The sequence below is a fragment of the Moschus berezovskii genome, chromosome 3 (assembly GCF_049115385.1).
Source record: "Moschus berezovskii isolate FMDL1 chromosome 3, NW_MosBer_1.0, whole genome shotgun sequence".
NCBI lineage: Eukaryota > Metazoa > Chordata > Mammalia > Artiodactyla > Moschidae > Moschus > Moschus berezovskii.
The window spans coordinates 67,890,042-67,910,965 of record NC_142462.1 but is presented as its reverse complement, the minus strand read 5'-3'; the positions used below and the strand labels follow the sequence as shown (position 1 = coordinate 67,910,965).

General features: G+C 37.9%; 1 pseudogene; it reads right to left on the bottom strand.

Moving 5' to 3' along the window:
- Window positions 1-19,450: 19,450 nt before the first annotated feature.
- LOC129552069 (eukaryotic initiation factor 4A-II pseudogene) lies at window positions 19,451-20,543 on the bottom strand (annotated as a pseudogene).
- Between the last annotated feature and the right edge of the window lie 381 nt (window positions 20,544-20,924).

Below are 20,924 nucleotides of genomic sequence, written 5' to 3'. Positions count from 1 at the left end.
TAGAGATATCTTCAAGAAAATTAGAGATACCAAGGGAACATTTCATGCAAAGATGGGCTTAATAAGGACACAATGGTAGGGACCTACCAGAAGCAGGAGATATTAAGGAAGAGGTGCAAAAATACACAGAAGAAATGTACAAAAAAAGATCTTCATAACCAAGATAATCACGATGGTGTGATCACTCACCTAGAACCAGACATCCTGGAATGTGAAGTCAAGTGGGCCTTAGGAAGCATCACTATGAACAAAGCTAGTGGAGGTGATAGAATTCCAGTTGAGCTATTTCAAATCCTGAAAGACAATGCTGTGAAAGTGCTGCACTCAATATGCCAGCAAATTTGGAAAACTCAGCCGTGGCCATAGGACTGGAAAAGGTCTGCTTTCATTCCGATCCCAAAGAAAGGCAATGCAAAGAATGCTCAAACTACCGCACAATTGAAATCATCTCACATGCTAGTAAAGTAATGCTTAAAATTCTCCAAGCCAGGCTTTAGCAATACGTGAACTGTGAACTTCCAGATGTTCAAGCTGGTTTTAGAAAAGGCAGAGGCACCAGAGATCAAATTGCCAACATCCGCTGGATCATGGAGAAAGCAAGAGAGTTCCAGAAAAAAAATCTATTTCTGCTTCATTGACTTTATGCCAAAGCCTTTTACTGTGTGGATTACAGTAAACTGTGGAACATTCTGAAAGAGATGGGAATACTAGACCACTTGACCTGCCTCTTGAGAAACCTGTATACAGGTCATGAAGCAACAGTTAGAACTGGACGTGGAACAGCAGACTGATTCCAAATAGGTAAAGGAGTACATCAAGGCTGTATATTGTCACCCTGCTTATTTAACTTATATGCAGAGTACATCATGAGGAACGCTGGGCTGGAAGAAGCACAAGCTGGAATTAAGATTGCCGGGAGAAATATCAATAAACTCAGATATGCAGATGACACCACCCTTACGGCAGAAATCGAAGAACTAAAGAGCCTCTTGATGAAAGTGAAAGAGGAGAGTAAAAAGTTGGCTTGAAGCTCAACATTCAGAAAACTAAGGTCATGGCACCTGGTCCCATCGCTTCATGGGAAATAGATGGGGAAACAGTGGAAACAGTGTCAGACTTTATTTTTTTGAGCTCCAAAATCACTGCAGATGCTGATTGCAGCCATGAAATTAAAAGACCCTTACTCCTTGGAAGGAAAGTTATGACCAACCTAGATAGCATATTAAAAAGCAGAGACATTACTTTGCCAACAAAGGTCTATCTAGTCAAGGCTATGGTTTTTCCCGTGGTCATGTATGGATGTGAGAGTTGGACTATAAAGAAAGCTGAGCAGAGAAGAGTTGATTCTTTTGAACTGTGGTGTTGGAGAAAACTCTTGAGAGTCCCTTGGACTGCAAGGAGATCCAACCAGTCCATCCTAAAGGAGATCAGTCCTGGGTGTTCATTGGAAGGACTGATGTTGAAGCTGAAACTCCAGTACTTTGGCCGCCTGATGCAAAGAGCTGACTTATTTGAAAAGACTCTGATGCTGGGCAAGTTTGAGGGCGGGAGGAGAAGGGGACATCAGAGAATGAGATGACTGGATGGCACTACTGACTTGATGGTCATGAGTTTGCGTGGACTCCGGGAGTTGGTGATGGACAGGGAGACCTGGCGTGCTGTGGTTCATAGGGTTGCAAAGAGTCGGACATGACTGAGCGACTGAACTGAACTGAACTGATGGAATCAGAGTTTGAATTATTTGGGTGGTACCTAGCTTATTCAGATTGCAAATGATGGTAAAATTAGGCTCTTTACTAGTGGGAAACCATGTGATAGTGATCCAAGGGTGTGACTAGACAATTTTTGCTAATATAGATAAGTCACTCATGAATCCAATCAACTATCTCAGCAGGAGCCAGGTATAGATAAGGGTTAACCAGTAAGGGTCTATGTGGGGAATGCTCTTATGTAATGGTATGGATGCTTATGATATACATAGGAGACATGAAGTTTTTGAGACTGCTATACCAGCTGAAGCAATGTCAACTTGGACAAAAGATTACAGACAGGGTGAAATGAAGGATGATTGTTGGGCCTCTGGTGTTCTCCATAAGGGAAATGAGCAGATAAAAATTATTGACTTAAAAATGTGCAACCCTTCAAGAAAAGGGAGAGTGACTCCAAGGGCAGAGTTGCAAATCCAGAAGCTAAAGGCAGAGAGACGGGTGCAGAGTAAGATGGAGGATCTGATATTGCCAGAGACTCTGTGAAGGAACACATTTCTGTTGTTTTAAGCTTCCAAGTTTGTAGTAATTTGTATGGCAGCCTAGGAAACAAATTCACTCACATTTTCTGAAATTTGCTGGTATCATTTACATTCTATTTTAGGTAGTAAACCATCTTCCTCAACAGAACATGTCTGGAATTTTAACTCTCTTTTTTAAAAAGTTTTCTTATGTATGTGTAAAAACTAGACAAAGCAAAGTTGATTAGAAGACAGAATGGCATAATGGAAATCATATTAGACTCTGAATCAAAAATGTAAAGTCTGAACTCCTCCACTATGTGACATCAAGCAAATGAGTAAACCTCTCTGAATCTACTTACTTTATCTCTAAGACAGAAATGATAACAATAAAGTTGACAAGAGAATTAAAGTACGAAATATATTTAATTTGGCAGGCACAGTGTATGCTAATTTTCTTCCTTCCCTTTATCTCAGTAGGAATATTATGAATAAGCAAGAGAGAGAGGTTACCCTGTAATCATGAATTTAATGCTTGGAAATTTGGAACATCTAGAGTGGTTTTAATCCATGTGGCAATTTAGAGAGACTGATCAGAAGGTTAGATCTTTTGCAGTCCTTGTAAAACCTGCTTTTACACAGATGTATATCTTTATGGTCCCAGGGAATTCATTTAAGAACTTTTTTTTGAATGACTGCTTATTAAACTTATGTGTACAAAAAAAAATTACAGTCAGAGGAAAAGAAATAACTCAATCGATGGTAAGTGAAAGGCTGCAGTCTTTGAGTTTTCTGTTACTTTATTCTATCTGCTGTATCAGATCCTAATTATTAAAACACACAGACAATTCCATAGATTCTCAAAATGATCTTAATGATGAATAAATGTCTGTATTTATACTTTCTGCTCACATTTGAAGTTTAATTTTTGAAGACACAGAAGACCCATGCAGAGTTTTTCATCTTTCCTGAGTTTAGCCCTTATTAGATATGCAGATGACACTACCCTTATGGCAGAAAGTGAAGAGGAACTCAAAAGCCTCTTGATGAAAGTGAAAGAGGAGAGTGAAAAGGTTGGCTTGAAGCTCAACATTCAGAAAACAAAGATCATGGCATCTGGTCCCATCACTTCATGGGAAATAGATGGAAAAACAGTGGAAACAGTGTCAGACTTTATTTTTTGGGGCTCCAAAATCACTGGATCTTCATTGGAGGGACTGATGCTAAAGCTGAAACTGCAATACTTTGGCCACCTCATGCGACGAGTTGACTCACTGGAAAAGACTCTGATGCTGGGAAAGATTGGGGGCTGGAGGAGAAGGGGACGACGGAGAATGAGATGGCTGGATGGCGTCACCGACTCTGTGGACATGAGTTTGAGTGTACTCTGGGAGTTGGTGATGGACAGGGAGGCCTGGCGTGCTATGATTCATGGGGTCGCGGAGAGTCGGACACGACTGAGCGACTGAACTGAACTGAACTGAGCCTCACATAAAGGATAATAAGAATGCTTTGAAAAGTTGTATCTATTTATACCAATGGTGCTTCCCCAACTTTTATGTTCCTATCTTGAGCAGGTACCAAAATTCTGAAATTGAAGAATCAATTCCTCAAAATTGCATTTATAATAAAATCTCAAATAAATTTGAAGTGATTGTGTAGTAAAATCTCCTGAGGGGAAAGGAAGAGGTCCCTCACACTTTATACAGTGTCTTTTAAATATTTTTGTTCTCCCTTAGAACGCTTCCTAAAAAGTTTATTCTATTTTCTTTCCTCTTCCTCAAGGATTTCAACTCTAGTTGAATATTAGAATGTCTGGAGTTGGAACATGGTTATTTAAAAAAGTGGGCAAGTGAAAAATTTCTCACATGTTCAAGAGTTAAGAGAATAGTATGATGTGTTCACACCTATCACTAGCTTCAGCAATGAGCTTATAATTCTTGTTTCATCTATTTTTTGTTTTATCTATATTCCCACCCAATTTTGGATTATGCTGAGCCAAATCTAAGCCATCATTACAGATAATTTAATCTATAATTATTTTCATAAGTATTTTTGATGAAAACTGTTTTTAAACATAAGCCACCTCATGCGACGAGTTGACTCACTGGAAAAGAGTCTGATGCTAGGAGGGATTGGGGCTAGGAGGAGATGGGGATGACAGAGAATGAGATGGCTGGATGGCATCACTGACTTGATGGACATGAGTTTGAGTGAACTCCGGGAGTTGGTGATGGACAGGGAGGCCTGGCGTGCTGTGATTCATGGGGTCGCAAAGAGTCGGACATGACTGAGTGACTGAACTGAACTGAACTGAACTGATAACATCCTGATCATAAACTTCTCCAGGGGAATCTTTCTGACCAAGGAATTGAACCCAGGTCTCCTGCATTGCAGGCAGATTCTTTACAGTTTGATGCACCAGGAAAGCCCTATCATACACTAAAAAACACTTACTCCTTAAAATCATCAAAATAAATGCTCACATTTCACCTAATGTTTTATAATATAATTGTGTACAATTTCTTTTAATTAAAATCCAAATCACAATTATACACCATAATTGGAAGATATATTTTTGAGTCTTTTTTTACATAAGATCTTTTTTCTCCTGTTTTCTTTGATATTTATAAGAAATGTTTTAGAGAGTTATATGATGGGCTTGATATGGTAGCCCCTAGCTACATCTAGTTATTTAAATTTTAATTAATTAAAGTTAAATAAAAATTAGCAAAGATAAATAAAATTTAAATGTTACATTAAACATATTTCAAATATCCATTAGCCCCATGTAGTTACTATATTGAAAAATGTTTTTACAGAATAATTTCATTGTTGTTGAAAGTTCTAAAGAATGTTAAGTTTCCCATGGTAAGGTTTTTTTCCTGATTATACCCTTATGTAATTTTAAGAGGTCTGACTCCTGTATTTCCTGTAATCTACAGTATTGATGGATTTGTATTCAATGTTTTACCAAAACTACTATATAATTTTATTGTGCACTTACATTCAGTTCAGTTCAGTTCAGTCGCTCAGTCGTGTTCGACTCTTTGCGACCCCATGAATCACAGCATGCCAGTCCTCCCTTTCCATCACCAACTCTCAGAGTTCACCCAAACTCATGTCCATTGAGTCGGTGATGCCATCCAACCATCTCGTCCTCTGTCGTCCCCTTCACCTCCTGTCTCCAATCCCTCCCAGTATCAGGGTCTTTTCCAATGAGTCAACTCTTCGCATGAGGTGGCCAAAGTATTGGAGTTTCAGCTTCGGCATCAGTCCTTGATTAGGAGGTGTATAAAAGCTGATTGTCTCTTTTCACGATGCTATTAGCCACCAATCATCATTGCGCTTGTACAGAGGCGGTGATCAAAACTATCCCCAAGAAAAAGAAATGCAAAAAGGCAAAACAGTTGTATGAGGAGCACTTACACATAGCTGAGAAAAGAGGAGAAGCAAAAGGCAAAGGAGAAAATGAAAAATGTATTCGTTTGAATGCAGAGTTCCAAAGAATAGCAAGGAGATATAAGAAAGCCTTCCTCAGTGATCAATGCAAAGAAATAGAGGAAGACAATGGAATGGGAAAGACTAGAGATCTCTTCAAGAAAATTACAGATACCAAAGGGACATTTTATTCAAAGATGGGCTCAATAAAGGACAGAAACTGTATGAATCTATAGCAGCAAAAACTATTAAGAAGAGGTGGCAAGAATACACAGAAGAACTGTACAAAAATGATCTTCATGACAAAGATAACCACGATGGTGTGATCACTCACCTAGAGCCAGACATCCTGGAATGAGAAGTCAAATGGGCCTTAGGAAGCATCACTACAAACAAAGCTAGTGGAGGTGTTGGAATTCCAGCTGAGCTTTTTTAAATCCCAAAAGATGATGCTGTGAAAGTGCTGCACTCAATATGCCAGCAAATTTGGAATACTCAGCAGTGGCCACAGGACCTGAAAAGGTCAGTTTCATTCCAATCCCAAAGAAAGGTAAAGCCAAAGAATGTTCAGACTACCACAATTACACTCAACTCACATGCTAGTAAAGTAATGCTCAAAATTCTCCAAGCTAGGCTTCAACAGTACATGAACTGAGAACTTCCAGATGTTCAAGATGGCTTTAGAAAAGGCAGAGAAGCCAGAGATGAAATTGCCAATACCTGCTGAATCATAGAAAAAACACTAACTTCACTGACTACACTAAAGCCTTTGACTGTGTGGATCACAACAAACTGTGGAATATTCTTAGAGATTGGAATATCAGAACACCTTACCTGCCTCCTGAGAATCCTATATGCAGGTCAAGAAGCAACAGTTAGAATCAAACACGGAACAACAGACTGGTTCCAAATTGGGAAAGGAGTACATCAAGGCTGTGTATTTTCCCCTGCTTAATTAACTTATGTGCAGGGTATATCACGTGAAATGCTGGACAGGATGAAGCACAAGCTGGAATCAAGATTGCTGGGAGAAATATCAATAACCTCAGATATTCAGGTGACACCACCCTTATGGCATAAAATGAAGAGGAACTCGAAGGCCTCTTGATGAAGGTGAAAGAGGAGAGTGAAAAAGCTGGCTTAAAACTCAACTTTGAAGAAACTAAGATCACGGCATCTTGTCCCAACACTTCATTTCAAACTGATAGGGAAAGAATGGAAAGAGTGACAGACTTTATTTTCTTGGGCTCCAAAATCACTGCAGATTGTGACTGCAGCCATGAAATTAAAAGACACTTGTTCCATAGAAGAAAAGCTATGACCAACCTAGACAGACATAGGCATTTAGAACAGTCTTTGGGACTCTGTGGGAGAGGGTGAAGGTGGAATGATTGGAGAGAATGGAATTGTAGCATGTATATTATCATAAGTGACCAATCCAGGTTCGACTCATAAATTTTCCTCTGTTCAAAATAAAATAAAATAAAATAAAAACATTCTGAAGTTAACTTAAAAAAAAATAAAAAATAAAAAGCAGAGGCATTACTTTGCCAACAAAGGTCCATCCAGTCAAAGCTATGGTTTTTCCAGTAGTCACGTGTGGATATAACAGTTGGACCATAAAGAAAGCTGAGCACCATAGAACTGATACTTTTGAACTGTGATGTTGGAGAAGACTCTTGAGAGTTCCTTTGGACAGCAAGGAGATCAAACCAGTCCATCCTAAAGGAAATCAGTCTTGAATATTCATTGGAAGGACTGATGCTGAAGCTGAAACTCCAGTACTTTGGCCATAACTGACTCATTTGAAAAGACCCTGGTGCTGGGAAAGATTGAAGGCAGGAGTATAATGGAATGAGAGAGGACAACATGGTTGGGTGACATCATCAACTCAGTGGACATGAGTTGAGTAAGCTCTGGGAGATGGCGATGGACAGGGAAGCCTGACGTGCTGCAGTCCATGGGGTTGCAACCAGTTTGTTTTTACAAAATGGCATTTGGATTACTCCATATTTTTTATGATTTCTTTTTTTGCCCTGTGTCATTTTGATTGTATAATTATAGTATACTTATTACAAGTGATGTTGATTATCATTAGATTTTTGTCTTAGCTTCAGCTATCCCATCATCCTTCAGGGAAAAAATAATCAGCCAACAATCTACCATTTGTTGTAGACCTTAGTCCACATTTTGTATTATTTTGATCGCAACGACAGACAGCCTGTGTTTTTAGGTTAAAAACTACTTTGTTAACTTTTATTCTTTTATAAAATTAAATTTATCTTGGAGGTTTTATGCTTTAAGAGGACAGATTAAATACACGTGTCTAGTATTGATCCTTTCAAACTTATCTAAAGCTATAATAAAGGGATAATATTTTTAAGACTTGGCCCCCTTAAGACAGGAAAGAGAAACAATTGGAATAGCATTTTGGAAGTCAGGAAGCAGATGGTCAAGGACTACCCACTTAGCAAATGCTAACCTGGAAATAGAAAAAAACTGAGAAAGAACCAAATTAAACTGTAAAATTTTCAAAAAACTCAGAAACTGGCAGAATTTAAGGAATTTACAGTGAAACAATTTGCTGTTAAAGATGATCTGGTGATACAAAAAGCAAATTCCTACATAACCTCTACTTTCATTTGCCTTCCCTTCTAATACTTGCATACCTGTGAACATTTGCTTGCTAAGGAAGGTTAAACTGTTCCTGGCCTAGATTTTTGAGAGCAGATGTATAATATCATAAAGAAAAGAATGAATGGACTATGTGTGTGTGTGTTGTATGTATATATACAAATGCCAGGATTTTTGTCTCATACTTAAATTGCCTCTCAGGGCATATAAAACCAGACTTCTGTCCCCTAATAGAAGACTAAAAGCTCTACCTTTAGGAAACTGGTCTTCCCACAAAAGAAGAAAGCAAATATATTGACATTCAAGTTTTCCTAATACCTGTCCAGATCTCCCTCTAATGAAGTTCAAATTGGCGCATTCTTACTAGGATGCTAGACGCGAGAGATGCCGGCTCTGGCGGCGCAGATGCGAATTTAACTCAAATGACCATTATTTTTACTACTGTGGGCAGGAATCCCTTAGAAGAAATGGAGTAGCCATCATGGTCAACAAAAGAGTCCGAAATGCAGTACTTGGATGCAATCTTAAAAATGACAGAATGATTTCTGTTCGTTTCCAAGGCAAACCATTCAATATTACAGTAATCCAGGCCTATGCCCCAACCAGTAATGCTGAAGAAGCCGAAGTTGAACGGTTCTATGAAGACCTACGAGACCTTTTAGAACTAACACCCAAAAAAGATGTCCTTTTCATTATAGGGGACTGGAATGCAAAAGTAGGAAGTCAAGAAACACCTGGAGTAACAGGCAAATTTGGCCTTGGAGCACGGAATGAAGCAGGGCAAAGGCTAATAGAGTTTTGCCAAGAGAATGCACTGGTCATAGCAAACACCCTCTTCCAACAACACAAGAGAAGACTCTACACATGGGCATCACCAGATAGTCAACACCGAAATCAGATTTATTCTATTCTTTGCAGCCAAAGATGGAGAAGCTGTATACAGTTAGCAAAAACAAGACCAGGAGCTGACTGTGGCTCAGATCATGAACTCCTTATTGCGAAGTTCAGACTTAAATTGAAGAAAGGGGAGAAAACCACTAGACCATTCAGATATGACCTAAATCAAATCCCTTATGATTATACAGTGGAAGTGAGAAATAGATTTAAGGGACTGGATCTGATAGATAGAGTGCCTGATGAACTCTGGACGGAGGTTCGTGACATTGTACAGGAGACAGGGACCAAGACCATCCCCATGGAAAAGAAATGCAAAAAAGCAAAATGGCTGTCTGAGGAGGCCTTACAAATAGCTGTGAAAAGAAGAGAAGCGAAAGCAAAGAAGAAAAGGAAAGATATAAGCATCTGAATGCAGAGTTCCAAAGAATAGCAAGGAGAGATAAGAAAGCCTTCCTCAGCGATCAATACAAAGAAATAGAGGAAAACAACAGAATAGGAAAAACAAGAGATCTCTTCAAGAAAATTAGAGATATCAAGGGAACATTTCATGCAAAGATGGGCTTGATAAAGGACAGAAATGGTATGGACCTAACAGAAACAGAAGATATTAAGAAGAGGTGGCAAGAATACACAGAAGAACTGTACAAAAAAGATCTTCACGACCAAGATAGTCACGATAAAGTGATCACTGACCTAGAGCCAGACATCTTGGAATGTCTACCGCTTCCCTGAGAATTCACATTCCTTCTTTCTATTGTTCTGAAGAAAATTTTACTTTAAACACAGTCTCTATTCTATGTTCTTACAATACTTTTATCTTTTAAAAAATAGAAAAAATAATCTATAATATAAATGGTTCAGAACGTTCACAGCAGTTGAAAGAAACATATTAATTTAGAATAAGAAGATGCTTATGGATGCAAAGGTTATGATAGGAAAATTTTTTGCTTTCCAAGAATATTTTTTAAGAAGTAAAAATTTTAGGCATATCAAATGTGATGCAAAAGGTAGCTCCTAGGATTGAGCCAATTTGTTGACTAGCACCCTCGTGGGTAATTGAAGAATTCATTCTGAGTCTCTTGTTAGCACTTTTCATATCTTTTTCTCCTTGGTGTTCATTTCAGGAATAAGAATATAATCACTTTTTTTTTCCTGCCTTGAGGAGTATTAGGATGCTTTGGAAAGATGATACTCTATAAATTCAACATGGAATGATGGGTTTCTGGCAAGAAGAAATATGTGTTGTGCCAGTTTGGAATTCCACCCAAATGCTATAGTTGGCATCCGAAAATGTGCGAGAATGGATTTTTGTTTGTTTGTTTGTTTGCAGCAGGATTTGGATGCGAATCACTTTAGTCATGGAACCAATTTTATATGTATAATTCAGGTATAGGTGACAATAAAAGAGCAAAAGTAAATATTCTGTGGAATTGTGAAATCTTACAGATTGGCAGTCCCTTAATTGTCTCCCTGTGGTTGTGGCAGGCATCTTTACCACTCACATAGAGTTGTTTCCTTTCCCAGACAAATGGATTTCCTGATAGCACTTTGCCAGGAAGTCAATTTTCCTCATCAACCATAGTTTTTCTTTTTTTCCTGAGAAAGATAAGGCTACTTTTTGTGTAGAAAAGAGATAAAAGAAGATGTCATCAGTTTAATCAGTGGATCAATTGGCCGTGTGGTCAACTGGTGTAACCTGATAAATCTCTTTAGGAGCATATGGTTCCAACAGATGCTATCTTAGGTAAAGTGTGCAGAATGGAATGAGGAATGTAAATGAGTAGGGGCCCAAAAGGGTGCCAGAGAGAAACTGCAGCACACGAAAGGAATTGAAAAGGAATGTCCAGAGACATAGGAAATTAATCAAAGGAGAAAAGTGTCATAGAAACAGAAGTAAGACATTTGAGAGAGGGTGATTAGCAGTTATTTATCTTAAATAAGGTAGCCTGAAATCTGTCTCTCTATGGAAATTAGTAATGAGGGTGATTGTTGGCATAATATAGGATAATAATAGTGTTGTTAATGAGAGGACTTTTGATGCAATGAAACAGCATAGGTAGATTGCATTGAGCTAAAGAGTGAATGGGCCACGGGAAGGTACAATGCAAACATCAACTTCTCTTTCAACAAAATTTTGTGAAGGGAAGAACAGAGCCATGATAGTAAATAGGTAAATATGAGTTGCGGCCATTGGGCCATATTTAGATGCTATGAACATAGTGCAGTAAACGCTAGGATAAATGTAGCCAAAGAATCTCTGAGAACACAGAAGAGAACTTAATCATCCTGAAGTGAAGACTTGAAGTGAAGTGAAGTGAAGTCGCTCAGTCATGTCTGACTCTTTGCAGCCCCGTGGACTGCAGCCTACCAGGCTCCCTAGTCCACAGAATTCTCAAGGCAAGAATACTGGAGTGAGTTCCCATTTCCTTCTCCAGGGGATCTTCCCTACCCAGGGGTCAAACCTGTGTCTCCAGCATTACAGGCAGACACTTTACCATCTGAGCCACCAGGGAACCCCAAGTGGTCAAAAAAAGACTTCTCATATGTAAAGGCTTCAGAAAGGGCCACCTGGTAGATTCCACTTCAGTTTCTCCTGCATAATACCATTCTAGGAAATTCACTTAACTTCTTTGTGGCTATGTAGTTTAGCAGATTAATTTGAAATTTCACTCCAACCTTTCTTTCTCATATACTTTTCCTTTCCCAGCCTCACCCACCGTAACCCACATTTAAGTAGAAGCCAAGATTAAAAGTAATTGCCCAATTATGATCCTCTTCTTAAGACATTTTTGTTACACAGCTGGTGTTTGGATACTACACAGGAGTGGCCTGCGATAAGGGGAGGTTAATGCCGAATAAGCAACAAAATTTAAGTTGCAGAGGGAATATACTAGATGAAGAAAGGATTTTTGCTAATTAATTAGTATTAGTTTTTTTTTTTTTTTTTCATTGCAGAAGACCAGTTTGGAAAGTTAGAAGGGATTCAGCATGAACTGGTCTTAAATATGAGCGTCCTTTATGGCAACTCATGTGCAACCTACCTTTTAGCATTTCTGTACACTTATAAGTACCCCCTGTACGTTGTGGGGGCAGGAGGAACATGAATGGATTGTGACTTCAAGAAGAGGGAACTAAAGTTAACCAGGGTGAATATTTCTATAAGCAGGATCACTAGTTTCTTAAGCATCGATGCTTTTACCCATAAAATGGGAGTAATAGTATTACCTACCACATAGTGTCATTGGAAACATTAAAATTTTGCAAGCATCATTTAAACTACATATTGAATGACTACATTTATATGCAACTCAAAAATACCCAAATCTTGTCTATGCTCTCTTAAGCCCAAATAGTGATTACTCATGGTGAGAAGAAGCAGTGTGGACTAGACAGGTATGCAAAGGGAGGTTTCCGGGGGAGCTGGTAAAATTTTGTTTCATAATAAGTTTTGGTTAAAATGATATACTTACTTTGTGAATTTATAGGGCTTTATATTTATGCTTTCTTCTTGATTTTAAAATTTATAATAATTACTTAATTGTTTAATTATACATTAAATAACTTCATAGTCTGAATGTCAATATTGCCATCATGGTTAATGCTTATGATTATATGTCCTATAATTAATGGAATTGCCAAAAAGATTTTTTTTCCTCCTTGTTTTAGTAGCAACTTTATTTTTTTCAATTACTTATACTGATACCAAACAAACAAACAAAAGCAAAATAACTTAAGCATTAAAATGATGGTGTTATACCAGTTTTACACTTAATTTCAACATTAATACTGAACACTAATAACTCAATGTGAAAGGTTGATATATCAAAAAAGGTGTTTCAAAACAAAAGGAAGCATAATCTCTTGAATAAAAGAATCATAAGCATGGATGCTAAGCAACAATAATAACAGGTAATGTACCTGTTACCAAGATGACTGGGCAGTTTTGTAAGAAAAGCAATCCTGTTAGACATTTAATATTCTTTATTTTCAGCTGATGGAATTGTATTATAATCTCAGTTAAAGCATGCCATTTCACTTTATCAAGAGCATTGTTTACATGTTTCTGTCCCTTAATTAGAATATATGCCTATAGAAACTCTCTCAACTTCAAGCTACCAGGAACATTGGATACACTTTTACATTAAGTGCAGGCTAAGTTTAAATATTATAAAGAAAAATCTCTTGACTCCAAATGCAGAGAATGATCTGTAGCAGATAAGCTAATTCTAAAGCATGACTACCTCAATATGTGTGCTATCTTTTTGACCTAAAGACTGAGCTTTTAACAGCCCCTAAGTAGGGGTGGATGTGGAGTAGATGGTAGGGGGGTCAGTTAAGATTCTTTGTACTTTGGCAACCTGGAGAAATCTTTCTTCAAAGCTCTGTTCTACACCTTTAAGTAAAAATGGGAGTAGAAGAAATCTACCAGTCTTTCAAAGGAAAGGAATCTGGAAAGTGATTTAGTTCAGCTTGGGTTTGGGAATTCAATTGAAAAAAGGTTTTCCCTCAGAATATATAATCACAGGCGTTGCCACTCCAAGCTTGTATCAGGGGACACAAACTGGTGACCACCTATTCTGCCATCTTTCTGAGTCCTACTGGAAGTTAAAGTTCAAATTTATATTAGCCACATGGTCTGAGAAACTGTAGCCTGAGATATTAACCTAAGTATTATTCCAAAATAATACTCTAATCTGTTAGCAAAATATGCAGATCTTTCTTCAAAATACATCTAGTGATACTGCCAAGTCAATTCTCATGGTTTCTCTGTACCATACTATTCTTAGCCACCATTATAATCTTCCCTGTGCATTATTGTGGTAACTGCATAATAAGTTTCTTTGCTTCTACACTTGATATCTTTATTTATTCTCTACAAAGTCATATCTTGGCACTCATCAGATCAAAATTCCCAGTGATTTCCTATATCACACAGAATAAACTCCAGATCCTTACCATGGTGATCAACCAGGCACCTGGAACCAGGTTCCTCCTGCTCTGGTCCCAACAGATTTTCTGATCCCATTTTCTTCTCTCTCAGAAGGAACTAAACTGCTGACACCTTGGTTTCAGACTTTTAGCCTCTAGAATTATAAGACATACATTTCTGTTGTTTAAGCCATCCAGTTTGTGGTATTTTGTTACACTAACCATAGGAAAAACCATAGCCTTGACTAGACGGACCTTGGTTGGCAAAGTAATGTCTCTGCTTTTTAATATACTATCTAGGTTGGTCATAACTTTCCTTCCAAGGAGTAAACGTCTTTTAATTTCATGGCTGCAATCAGCATCTGCAGTGATTTTGGAGCCCAAAAAAATAAAGTCTGACACTGTTTCCACTGTTTCCCCATCTATTTCCCATGAAGTGATGGGACCAGATGCCATGATCTTTGTTTTCTGAATGTTGAGCTTCAAGCCAACCTTTTCACTCTCCTCTTTCACTTTCCTCAAGAGGCTTTTGAGTTCCTCTTCACTTTCTGCCATAAGGGTGGTATCATCTGCATATCCGGGAGTTGGTGATGGACAGGGAGGCCTGGCGTGCTGTGATTCATGGGGTTGCAAAGATTCGGTCACAACTGAGTGACTGAACTGAACTGAACTGAACCATAGGAAACTAGTAGAACATTTATTCAAAGAGGACATCTCTCTGTACTTGATATGTGCTCAGTTGCTTCAGTGGTGTCCAACTCTTTGCGACCTATGAACTGTACCCCACCAGACTCTTCTGTCCATGGGATTTTCCAGGCAAGAATACTGGAGTGGGTTGCCATGCCCTCCTCCAGGGGATCTTCCTGACCCAGGAATTGAACCTGTATCTCTGGCGTCTCCTGCATTGCAGGCAGGTTCTTTACTTACTGAGTCACCTGGGCAATAACACTGTGAATTCATTTCCCTTTACCCTAGAAAGTGAAGTCGCTCAGTCATGTCTAACTCTTTGTGACCCCATGGACTGTAGCCTACCAGGTTCCACCATCCATGGGGCTTTCCAGGCAAGAATACAGGAGTGGGTTGCCATTTCCTTCTCCAGGAGATCTTCCTTATATTTGTTCTTAGCATCTGAATTCTTTGTCTCCTTGTCACAAAAATACCAAGTTGCGAGAATTTGCCTGTATTTTTTTGTACTATCAAAAACAATCAAGAAAAAAATGTAGAAAGTTTGAAAGAACTTCAGAAAATAATAATTTGAAACAGTAATCATGTACTGTGCCTCTCCAAATGAACAAACAAACAAACAAAAAGACCAGATCCACTGTCAAATGTTCAAGTAATAGATAATTGAATCTCATAAAAATAACTAATCTTGTCTATCTCATTTAAGGAATTTGACACATATCTGATAATTAAAGCAGAAAGAGTGCCCCATGCTATTTTTATTAACTTCATGTTATACCTATGTGTTGAGCATTATTTTAAGCACATTATGAATGTTAAGTCAATTATTCCTTTTACCCACCAACTGAAGTAGAAGTAGGTAAAATTATTGTTTCCATTTTGCATATGAGCAATGGAAGGAAAAAATTTGGGTAATTTTTCTGAGATAACAGATGTAGTAATTGGTAAAGCATGGATTGAAAGCCAAACAGATTGGCTCTAGAAATTGTGTTGCTAAGTGTTATGCCATGGTGCACTCAAAGAGAAGCTACAGGGCAATTTCACTTACAAGTAAATGCACAAATAGCTTTAAATTATATTAGCTTACTAAATCTAGTAATGTATTAAAAGAAAACATTCATGATTGAGTTGGGCATAGTCCAGTTATTCCTGGAAATATTTAATGGTGAAAACTACTGTATTACACAAATTATATTAAATAAGAACAAAAACATATGTTCATTTTGTATGTAGAAAATTTTTTTTATAAAATTCAGTATTTATTTATCATTAAGAAAAAAATGAAACTATAAGTAAATTTGGTGGAAAACTGTCTCCTAAAATCTCAGCAAAAATCACACTTATTTTGTGATAGAAGTGTTTTCTTTTAACTCAGGAAGATGACAAGAATGCCTGCTGTGGCCATTTTTATTCAACATTGTGCTTGAGGCCCTAAGCAGGGCTAGAACACAAAAAATAATAAAAGTTGTAAGATTTTGAAAGTAAGAAATAAAATTTTCAATATCCTCACGTAATATGTTTATATTTGTGCCTAGAAAACGTAATAAAAAATATTTGGAATTAATGTGAGTTTAGAAAGGTAGCCATATATAAGGTCATAAATCCATAATGTTCGTATACACAGCAGCAATAAATAGGATAAGATTATAAACACAATAAAAGCTGTAAAGCACTATGTGATACATATAAAGAGAGTGTATAAATTGTTTAGGGGGGGATTATAGCTTTTTATTGAAAAGCATTGAAGAATTGAATATAGAGGTGTTCTTATTTATGCCTAAAACGTCTTAACAATGTATGTAGGGTATTTCAGTCCTTATTGATATATGAATTTAATACATTAGCAATCCTGATCCCTTCATGGTTTTTATGGAATGAACAGTTGATGATATCACTTACAAGATGATTAAGAGGGCCAAAAATGATTAAGATTTGAAAAAGTGTAGGGCTTCCCTGGTGGCTCATAGGTTAAAGCGTCTGCCCTCAATGCGGGAGACCCGGGTTCGATCCCTGGGTCAGGAAGATCCCCTGGAGAAGGAAACGGTAACCCACTCCAGTATTCTTGCTTGGAGAATCCCATGGACGGAGAAGCCTGGTAGGCTACAGTCCATGGGGTCGCATAGAGTCGGACACGACCGAGCGACGGAACGGAACGGAAGCTGAGAGTATTCACCACATACCTTTCAAAAATAATGTAGTGGTATTCGTGTTAGGAGATAGATAAATTGACTAATGGAACAAAATAGAGAAATAAAAACATATTAAATAAACCCTGCTTGAGGAGAGATGTGGTACCACAGATCAGTGATGGAAAGAATTAACTTCTACATTTATAATGATGATGGGATTAGTTATTCATATGAAGCAAGTAAAGTATATGCTTACCTCCTACCATGCCCAGAAATCAATTTTAGGATAAATGAATATCTAATCAGGAAAATAAAAATGCTATAATTAGAAACATCTGTTTTCTAAAAGACAACATTAAAATAAGTGACATAGCAATCCTATGGTTGGGCTTCCCTGATGCTTCAGGGGTAAAGAATCTGCCTGCAATGTGAGACATGGGTTCAGTCCCTAGGTCGGGAAGATCTGTAGAAGGAAATCGCAACCCACTCCAGTATTCTTGCCTGGGAAATCCCATGGACATAGATGCCTGGAAGCCTACAGTCCATGGGGTTGCAAAGAGCCAGACACAACTGAACAACAATAACCCCATGGTCTGTGGTCCAGGAGACAGTAATTGCAAGATATGTAAATGTTTAACATTAATAACTAAAATACATAAATTAAAAAAAAAAACTTCAAAAAAGATTTGAGCATAAAAATGGGCAAAAAGATATAGAGCAACAATTAGCAAAAGAAAAAATATTAAACATGGCAATAGACATAGATATAGACATGGATCTATGTAGATGTATAAGCACATAACTTTGATTCACCATAGTGGCTACTTGGGAGGAGATGAAGAGGAATGAATCAAAAGGAAGAATACAGACTATTATAGAAACAAATAGTATTTTACTTTTAAGTGATGGATAAACACATGGATTCGTTATATTACTTGCATATATACTTTATTAAATGGAAATGTTTTATTATAAGCATTTTTTAATATGGACAAAGGATACTGAATGTTATAAATGTTGAATGATTCTTTTGATCACAAGGAGAGTAAACTTTACATCTCCTAACTCTGGTATACTTTGCCCATCTAAGATTGTGAAAGATTGATATTTATTCAGAGTACTATTAAAAAAATAAGGACAAATTTATCTTAAAGAGAAAAAAAAAGTGAAGATGAAAGAGAAGCCCAATTCTAAAGGCAATGTGAACATTTTAGTTCAGTTCAGTTCAGTTCAGTCACTCAGTTGAGTCCAGGTCTTTGTGACCCCATGGCCTGCAGAACGCCTGGCTTCCCTGTCCATCACCAACTGCCAGAGTTTACTCAAACTCATGTCCATCAAGCTGATGATGCCATCCAACCATCTCATCCTCTGTCACCCCTTCTCCCACCTTCAATCTTTCCCAGCATCAGGGTCTTTTCAAATGAGTCAGTTCTTCACATCCGGTGGCTAAAGTACTGGAGTTTCAGCTTCAGCATCAGACCTTCCAATGAATATTCAGGACTGATTTCCTTTACAACTGACTGGTTTGATCTCCTCACAGTCCAAGGGACTCTCAAGAGTCTTCTCCAGCACCACAATTCAGAAGAATCACTTCTTCAGCGCTCAGCTTTTTTTCTTTCTTTTTTTTAAAGTGAATATACAATTTATTTAACATTCAAACTTCATTAAGACATGTGCAATATGGCAATTTTACTGGGGGTTTAACCCTACCTAGGATGATTGTTTGCTGGGGTTTAGCAACAGGGTCCAGTTCACACTTAGCACTAATTAAATACTTTATTGAATAAATATAATACCAAACAAAATGCATTCAAATGCTAAAAAAAAAAATCAATTTTAAAGGCCTTTCTATTCAGGCTAATGACAAACATAATAAAGGCAGATATGCTAGTTTAACATAATTGGCTGATTTTATACAGCACTTATATTTTTTAGTCCACAAGTATATTATTAAATGATAGAGAACATCTAATACAACCATTTCTACAGAACTAGGAAATAAATTTCTAAGAAAGAAAGATTTTACAGACCCCATCTTTTATACCCACCCCAACAGTCTAACTCTAAAGAGGATAAAGCCAATGACTTTCCTCACAAGAGCTCACGACTAATGTTGCTTTGCTATCAAAATCTATATTTCTGATCCGTTATGAGCATTGAGACAAGATTCAAATATTCCCAAAGAAAGAAGCACAATGCATGTTGTGATCGCCTATTCAGCAACAGCGAGCACTGCATTCAAAACTGTCTCATCCCAGGAATTAAATAAGGTCGGCCACATTCATTGGCATTTCCTCCACTGTAGTATTGTAGAAAGTCTCAATGTCACGAAGAATCCTCTTGTCTTCTTCAGTAACAAAGTTTATAGCCACATCTTTCCTCCCAAATCGACCCCCTCTGCCAATTCGACTCGCTCTTTATTCAAAAGTGTGCTGTTTCGCTTATGATTCCACGTCCTAAATTACGTCAACGCCATTTCTGAGTGCCATGTCATCATCAACTGCTGCTATCAACTTCTGTGAATATAGTTTTCACGACTGGTATTTAGATCATAGTTTATAACCAATGACACTTGTTGCACATCAATTCCACAAGCCAACAAGTCAGTAGTGATCAGAACAGGGCTTGACCCTGATCGGAATTCCCTCATGATAACATCTCTTTCTTTCTGGTCCATGTCACCATGCAGGGCAGAAACTGTGAAGTCCCTGGTATGCATTTTCTCTGTGAGCCAGTCCACCTTGCACCTTGTATTGAGAAAAATAACAGCCTGTGTAATTGTCAGCATCTCGTACAAGTCACAAAGTGTATCCAACTTCCATTCCTCTCTTTCAACATTAATATAAAACTGTTTGATTCCTTCAAGGGTCAATTCTTCCTTTTTCACCAAAATTCGAATTGGATCTCTCACGAATTTTTTGGTCACTTCCAACACGTCCGTTGGCATGTGGCAAAAAGCAACACCACCTGAAAACTAGTATTTAATTTTTGGAAAATCTCATAGATTTGATCCTTAAACCCTCGGCTCAGCATTTCATCTGCTTCATCCAAAACGAACATTTTGATCCATTTTGGAGAGAGATATCTCCTGTTTAACATATCAAACACTCTCCCTGGTGTTCCAACAACAATGTGTGGTGCTTCAGCCTGCAGTTTTTGCATTTCATTTTGAACATTTGTTCCACCAATGCAGGCATGACAAGTTGCTCCCATATAATCTCCAAGTGCCAGAATTACCTTTTGGATCTGTTGAGCCAGTTCTCTGGTGGGGGCCAATACTAGTGCTTGGGTCTCCTTGAACTCAATCTCCAACTGTTGCAGGATGGAAATAGCAAATGTGGCTGTCTTGCCAGTACCTGACTGAGCTTGAGCAATCACATCATACCCTTTAATACATGGAATAATAGCTCTCTGCTGAATAGCTTCTCAAAACCATAAGCATAGATGCCCCGAAGAAGAGACTCCTTTAAGTTCATATCATCAAAGTTATCAACGATCTCATTCCAGTTGCTCTCGATGACACCATCGGGGTCCATTCCCTCTGGGCCGCCATGTTCTCTGTTATAATCCACGGAGCCACCAGACATGATCCGAAGAACCACTCAGTGCCGGACTGAAAAGCTCAGCTTTCTTTATAGTCCAACTCTCACATCCATACATGACTAGTGGAAAAACCATAGCTTTGACTAGATGGACCTTTGTTGGCAAAACAATGTCTCCTCTGCTTTTCAATATGCTGTCTAGGTTGATCATAGCTTTCCTTCCAAGGAGCAAGTCTTTTAATTTCATGGCTGTATCACCATCTGTAGTGATTTTGGAGCCCAAGAAAATAAAATCTCTCACTGTTTCCATTGTTTTCCCATCTGTTTGCCATGAGGTGATGGGACCAGACACCATGATCTTAGTTTTCTGAACATTTACAAATAAAAACTGGGATTTAGGAGACCTGATTCCAAACCCGAACTACTCCACTAACTCCCAAA